The 7770-nt window shown below is 38.2% G+C and overlaps 1 non-coding gene across 1 annotated transcript; it reads right to left on the bottom strand.

Annotated features, from left to right (window-relative positions):
• Window positions 1–5339: 5339 nt before the first annotated feature.
• Window positions 5340–5446, bottom strand: LOC143886972 (small nucleolar RNA R71). The gene has a single exon (XR_013253961.1). It is a non-coding gene; the product is annotated as a small nucleolar RNA R71 (small nucleolar RNA).
• Between the last annotated feature and the right edge of the window lie 2324 nt (window positions 5447–7770).

The raw sequence follows: 7770 nt of genomic DNA, 5'->3' as shown, positions 1-7770 counted from the left end.
AAGAACGATCAAGATTACATAAACATGAGATTAGGACAAGTTCCTGCCAGGATTAAAGAAAGTATGAAGACATGATCGAATCGTATGAATGAAAGACACCTGATCAAAAGATTAGATGAGATTACATAAGATTACTTTCAACGGGTAGATCAAGAATGAAAAATCCTATGAGATCTTAGGAAAGATGGGATTTATATCCTAACCTCAAAGGGAAAGTTTTTTAATCTTCGTACATTTTAACAGTGTTACCTGAAGGCATCAAACCCTAGTCCTAATCTAGCGGAGTGGAGAGAGGATCTCGACTCATGACTTTGTTTGTGTACCTAAGAACCGATCGTAGCCATTGGAAGATGGACTAGGGCCTAATCTAAACTCAAATGGGTAGGATATCCTAAGCTAGGCTCACACACGTGATGCACGTGTGTTCGTATACTACATGCATGTGTGGGTTAATCTAGGGGTAAGGCCAAGAGTTCCCTTAGGGCGAATCCGTGCTCAATATACTGTACGAGTGTCCGGCATATCAGTACGTGAACAAGAGATCCGTTTACGCACCATAAAGGTACTAGGCTAAGGGTGGAATGCTTCTCTAGCACAGAGGCACCGGGTGATGAAACTCCGGGTTCCTAAAATAGGATGTGTGTGCATGTGAGATGCAAGGGTTTAGATGCAAGTGATGTAAGTGTGTGCAATATGTTTGCGCAATCTATGATGCCTTCAGGTTTTGTTAGATAAAGTTTGAGTATTATGTGATGAGAAAGTAAACAAACTAATCTACCAAGCATATAAGAGATAGAGTTTTTATGAGCCAGTTAAATTAAATTCAAATGAGTTATCCTTTGAAGTTTTAATGAAGTTAGGTAGTCCCCACCAGAGTCGCCAAACTGTGGAACCCGATCCCGCGAGAGGGTCGCGAGCGCGCGAGGCGCTACACTCTCTCGTGGTCTCTCGTACCCACGCGAATGGCGTGTGCATTTTATTATTGATTTTAATTACCCAACCAAGCAGCCAGCAATCAAGCCATAGGGTGCAAACAAACGTGCAACCCAGTACCAATAAGGCTAGGGGTAAGCCGCCGAACCTAGCAAGGTGTGATTTAATTCATCTTTTCCGTGAACTTGGGATCACTAAGGCAATCCGAATTCCACGCAAAAGAGAGTGACGGAGTCGTCACCTAGATGAGGGATCTAGGACCCATAATTGACCAGAAATCTAGACTCGTTACCTGGTTACGAGAATGGAAGGTATGGGGAGTTACCACCACGTGCACCATTCCTGCCCGATAATCGGTCTTCAATTCCAAAAGTTAACTCTTTTGAATTTCTTTTAAATGGCTCATTTAACTCTATATTAATGTGCGAACTACAAGACATGCATCTTAAGATCTAATTTCAGTGTAAGTCCTAAATATGTATCTTGATTTTCTTAATTTGTTTGAATTCAATCTAAGTGAAAGTTCTCCTAAAATTCTAATTTCTTGGAAAGTCCTAAGTGATTTAATTATTTTTAATTTAAGGATTAATGTACAAAACCCCACCACTTATGTGTGGAGCCGACTCGGGCTTGGTATGCCACTCAAGTTCCAAGTTGCCTACGTATCACAGCCTCACTAGAATCAGAGTCGATCGTAGTTCGGTGCACCTAAACTAAGCTACTTATGCGTAACTCATCTACGACACCGATCTAGACTGGATGGACTGTTTCAACAGTTTAAGAGAGATTATTTAGTTCAAGTTGAGTAGCTTTCATTATCCTAGGACTTCATCTAGGATGCTATATGGTCCTAGCTAAGTGCAAGACGTCCTCGTAGACTAATGAACACATTTATGTGTGAATGGTAGTGGTAGGATGCATGCATATTTTATGTTTTAAGCGGTGCTACTAAGGTATTTTTGTTGTTTTAGGATTTTTATTTGAATTATTAAGGAAATTGAGCTTAACATATGAAAATAGTGAAGAAATGACCAATTGCCATGAGAATCCAAAGTTCCAAGATGCCTTAGTTGGCCGAATTGGCATGATGCTTTAGTAGGATCAAATTGATAATGCCACACCCCCTTACTTTGCTTTGAAAGATGAAATTTCAAGGATGGATGATGAAAAACAAGAGAAGAGAAAGGATCTTAATTCCAATGGTTGAGATTGAAATAATCAAGAGAGGAGAAGGGAATTATTTGTTGTTTATGAGCATTACAAATGAAGGGTAGATTTGCCATTTGCGAAAGTATATGGCATGGTTGCAATTCTTTCGAAAGATAGGGACAATTTGGTCCTTTCATGCACATATTTCTCAACTTGGAAACTTCCCATTATTTTTCTACCATTTAGAAAGTTGATTGACAAAATAATTAGAACGTTTTAGACAAACCTTTGGGAAGAAAAAAAAAAAGGAAAGCAACCCATGTGTTTTTTAGAAGAGATATAGAAAGCCCATTCAAGCCTTAATCTTGTCCTTTCATTTGTTTCCTAAGACTAGCTTTTTAATCTCCACCTTATATCTTTTTTAATCCCTTAATTTAGCAACCTTTCTCACCCAAAATCTATATATCAATCTCTCTTGAACTCTCTCCCATCTTCTTGAATTTTTAGGTCTCGTCTCGTCTCGTCTCGTCGCGTCTTCAGCAGTTTTTTTAATTTTTTTAAAAAACTTCAACGGACCATAACTTCTTCGTTTTAGCTCTGATTCGTGCGTGGTCGGATCCGTTGGACTCGTATCGACGAGAGGAATCCGATAAAGGCTTGAAGGAGGACAGTGATTCAACCATTGAAGGAGAAAAAGAATAAGTTTTTCTTATTTTGCTCTTTATTTTAAATTACAATTTGATGTATTTTTGCTTTCAATTATAATTAAAGAAGAGTTCTATTTGTTTTCTTTTTCCTTCTCAAGTTCTTAATGGCAATTCTCTTCTTTCTACTTTTTATTTTTATTTCTTTGACTTTCTTTATGAGTAACTAAATCCTATATACTTAGGGTGTAGATGAAACCATGGGGAGGGAGAAAGGTTTTTCATTAAATTTAATGGTATGGAATTAATGGTTTATAATTGTTGCATACCAATCATTCATGCCATTGTCTTTCCCCTTTCGTATGAGTGATTGTTATGAACATTATAAATATTTATATAGCCTTTAAAATTGGAGTGTGTCTTTGATAAATTACTCATGGGCAATGACATCCATTGATCTTATTTCCCATAGACTAATTATCAAATATACAATTCAATACACAAAAATTATTTGAATTAATTAATCTAATCCAAGCCCATGGTGGATTCTAACCCTAAGTACTCTTTTATATTGAATTAAGGTTTTTACACTATTCCAAATTACTTTTGCAATTTTCCAATTAACTTAGGCCCTTAGAATTTTGGTTATCTAATTAAATTAGATAAGTAGTTAAAAAAAATCATTAGAATTTTGGTATACTTTGCCTAAATTAAGATTTTAAATCAAAAAGATCTTAGTTAAATTTGATTCTTAGATTAATTAGAATATATGCTTATATATAGTGTTGGCTCCGAGGTTAAATCCACGGAAATCCTGAGTCCATTCCAGGCAACATTATATCATAGCTAGTATTCTAATCGGTACAAGAATAGGATTGACAATTACATTTCTCTTCCCTGAGTTCGACCCGTATTTACACGATCCATGCACTTACGGTTATTTAATATCTCAAACATAGACTAATGCAGGTTAACCTACATCCTAGGTAACGAGGCCCGTCCTATGGAAAAAGTGAGGTGACTAGTGTAACTAGATCTATGACACGATTGCTATCCGTAGCAAACGGCCGTGATGAGGATGGACTCCTAACTCTAGGACTCCCTAAAACCTAGGACACGACGTGACGTAAGTGTTCCTAAAGGGGCCCTAAAGGTTCCTACGATAGGAGACCATAATCTAACGGCTCTTAAGACGCGGATCGAGTTAATTCGATTTGTTGAACTTAATGATTTTTTTATTTTTGAAGATTTTCGATTCCTAAACATCTAAGGAATACCAAAGGCTCTATGGTTCGCAAGTTTTGGCCTCGAATCGCATCCATGGAAGGGCATCGTGCTCTCAATCCTTGTATAATTTAACACATAAATTATACTATATTATTGCCTGGTATGATTCTCAGGATTTTCGTGGACAGTGGACCTCGGAGCCAACAACATACTATAATTTACATGCTCAAATTATGCCGTAACGATCACAATTAGTATACGATTATGAATGCGATCTCGGCAGTTAAACCGTCACAGCATAGTCAATTTACAAAGGGAATCTATAACCTCTAGGGTTTCTGTTTAAAACAATTTTAAGGTAAATATATGATGAAATATTAGGATTTTCTGAAAGTTTTCACTGACTTTTTGTGTTGATTTGCTATTAAGTTGTGATTTGTTAACATTAAGACCTGATTGCTAGGATTACACAGTAACCCTAAGCAATCGAACTCCAAATTCATTACAACTTTTTTCGTAATAAGATATGAATGAGTTTAGACTACTGGAAGCTTTTCATGAATTTGGAATAAGTTTTGCTATTAATTCCCGAATTTCCAAAATTTAGGTCAGATTGAAAATTAACAAATCAACTCATATCATACGAATCGTAAATCAAGTAAAACGGTTACAGTATAGATAGAATCATGGTATTAGATTTCTCTCCCCTGAGTTCGACCCGTATTTACACTATCCGTGCACTTGCGGTTTTTTAATATTACAAACAAGTTTTTGGCGCCGTTGCCGGGGAAGAGAGTTGCATTAGAATCTTAATTATTCGAAGTGTTAGATTAGTAGTTATTTTTGGTTTAATTATATTTTTGGTTTCTTACCTATCCATCTCTCTTACTTGGTTTTCTTGTGTTTATGACCGTAGGTTGGGTGCGGAACTCGGCCAATCGACTAGAAAGAGCAAACCGGTTAGAGATGGCGGAAGACATCGCACCAAATCAAAATCAAGTAGTCATGGCGGAAGAACAAGAGCCGCACAAGAGTTTACGCGATCGCTTCTATCCGGCCCGAACTGCACAACCTTCTTGCATTAGATTGCCGATTGCACAGGGCAATAATTTTGAGCTAAAATCGCAATTTATCTCTTTGCTTCCTCATTTTCATTGCCTCCCTTCGGAGGATGCTTATTTATTTTTGCGTGAGTTTGAAGATGTATGTGCTTTGATTAAGTTGCAACAACTTACCGATGATGCGGTAAAGTTGCGGTTTATTACGTTTTCACTCAAGGATTGAGCCAAAAAGTGGCTCTATGGCTTACCAACGAACTCCATCACCACTTGGGAGGAGTTCGCCGTCGCTTTCCTAAAAAAGTTTTTTCCATTATATAAAACTAATAAACTTAGGAACGATATTTTACAATTCAAACAAAACCCATTAGAGTCATTTTCTAAGTTTATGGAGAGGTTCAAAGACCTACTCCAAGAGTGTCCTCACCATGGAATTGATTTGTGGCACTTATGCCAAATTGTTTATGAGGGCATAGATTACCAAACAAAGCAACTTCTTGAATCCATGTGTCCTAACGGTTTTACATCTTTCACGGATGAGGCCGCGGCATGGAACTTCTTACTTGATTTGGCGGAAAAAACAAGAGAGTGGGAATCCACTCAAGACGGTGAGAGAGCCACTTCAAGTAAGGAATTTCTAATAGAGGGTGCCGTGGCAAAAGAGGCCCATCTTGATAGCCTTATCAAAATACTGGAAGCAATAGTTGTCAAAGGACCTTCACAAGTCAATCAAATTGCACATAGTGTTCCTATGTGTAGTTGGTGTCAAGCCACGGACCATGTCATGAAAGAGTGCCCAACTCTTGCTAAATTTGGTAATTCTAATGAGAAGGTGAGTGCTCTTTATGCTAATAATCCTTATTCTAGCACTTATAATCCGGGATGGAAAAATCATCCCAACTTTTCATGGAGTCAAAGTGGGCCATCTAATTTCCAAGGCCAAGGCCAATTCGGCCAACCTAGGCCCACCTTCCCTCCCACTTATGTTCGGCCATCCCCTTCCCCTCCTACTTTTCAGAACCCCATGATTAATAGTGTTTCAAATCAGCAACCGCCGGGTTTTCAAAAACAAGGAGAGTCGGCACGCATAGCTTCCTTAGAAAAAAGTATAGAACTTCTCACTAGCACTTTCATGACAAGCCAACACAACATGGAGAAGCAAATCTCCCAACTTGCCATGGCTTTGCATGAGAGGGAAAAGGGGAAGATGCCAAGTCAACCCGTTCCTAATCCAAGGAACGTGAATATGAAGGTGAATCAACAGTGTACGCCAAATCAGTTGAATGCCATTCAACCAATTTTGCCGCCGCAAGAGCCTTCCAACGAATGTAATGCCGTATATGCTTTAAGGAGTGGTAGAGATTACCACAAGGAGGAGGTCAGATCTAAACCTTCTATAGATATCCAAGATACATCCAAAGAGGTAAGAAAAGACTCCCCTCCAACAGGTTCGATTGCGGAACCCAAACAGGTAAGTACAGAAGAGGTAGCTTCTCCCCCTGCACGAGATTTCATTCCTAAAGCTCCTTTTCCAAGGAGACTTGCTAATAATAAGAAGGTGGATGCCATGGATAAAATTTTAAATGTGTTTAAACAAGTGCAAATTAATATTCCTTTATTAGATGTGATTTCTCAGGTTCCTACTTATGCCAAAGTGTTGAAAGATTTGTGCACACAAAAGCGCAAAACTAATGTGCCCAAGAAAGCTTTCTTGGCCGCAAATATAAGTTCCATCTTGTCTTAACAAATGGTGGCTAAGTATAAGGACCCAGGATGTCCTACTATTTCTTGCACTATTGGTAACACAAATATTGAACATGCTCTTTTGGATTTGGGTGCAAGTGTAAATCTCTTGCCTTTTTCTGTATTTAAACAACTAGGATTAGGAGACCTCAAACCAACCACCATCACTCTTCAATTGGCGGATAGATCAATTAAAACACCCAAAGGAATGGTTGAGGATGTGTTAGTTAAAGTAGGTGATTTTTTATTTCCTGTAGATTTTGTTGTGTTAGATACCGAGCCTGTTGCTAATATCAATGATCAAATTCCTATCATCCTTGGTAGGCCGTTCCTTGCCACTAGCAACGCTCTAATTAATTGTAGAAATGGATTAATGAAATTGTCTTTTGGAAACACATCGGTTGATTTTAATATCTTTAGATTGGGTAAGCAACCAAATTTTAATGAAGAAATCAATATGTTGCATTCCTTTCCTGACGATATTGTTTCTAATTTTGAAATTTATTTTGATGCAGGATTCCAAGAATGCTTGGACGAACTAGGAAATGATGGAGATGATTTCTTTTCCAAAGCTTTTACCATCCAAAACGTGGAGCCTGTTGGACCACTCGCAACATCTCTTCCAAAGACATTAATCGAAGAAGCGCCACAGTTGGAGTTGAAGCCCTTGCCTTCTCAATTATGTTATACATTTTTGGGTGATAATTGTACTTTGCCTATAATAATTGTGGGGGACCTAACCTCCACTCAAGAGGAGGAACTCATTAAATTGCTAAAAGATAACAAGGAAGCCATATGTTGGACAATGGCCGACATCAAAGGAATTAGCCCTTCGATTGTGCAACATCACATCCATCTCGTTGAGGGTGCCAAACCTTCAAGGGAACATCAAAGAAGGGCTAATCCTGTGATGAAGGAAGCCATCCAAAAGAGATTTTAAAATGGTTAGATAATGGGATCATTTATCCCATCTTGGATAGCCAATGGGTGAGTCCCGTCCAAGTAGTGCCTAAGAA

Source organism: Tasmannia lanceolata, unplaced genomic scaffold (genome assembly GCF_043159265.1).
Source record: "Tasmannia lanceolata isolate RefF3 unplaced genomic scaffold, GAP_Taslan_0.1 ptg000011l, whole genome shotgun sequence".
Classification (NCBI taxonomy): Eukaryota; Viridiplantae; Streptophyta; class Magnoliopsida; order Canellales; family Winteraceae; genus Tasmannia; species Tasmannia lanceolata.
This window is presented reverse-complemented; position numbering and strand designations above follow the sequence as displayed.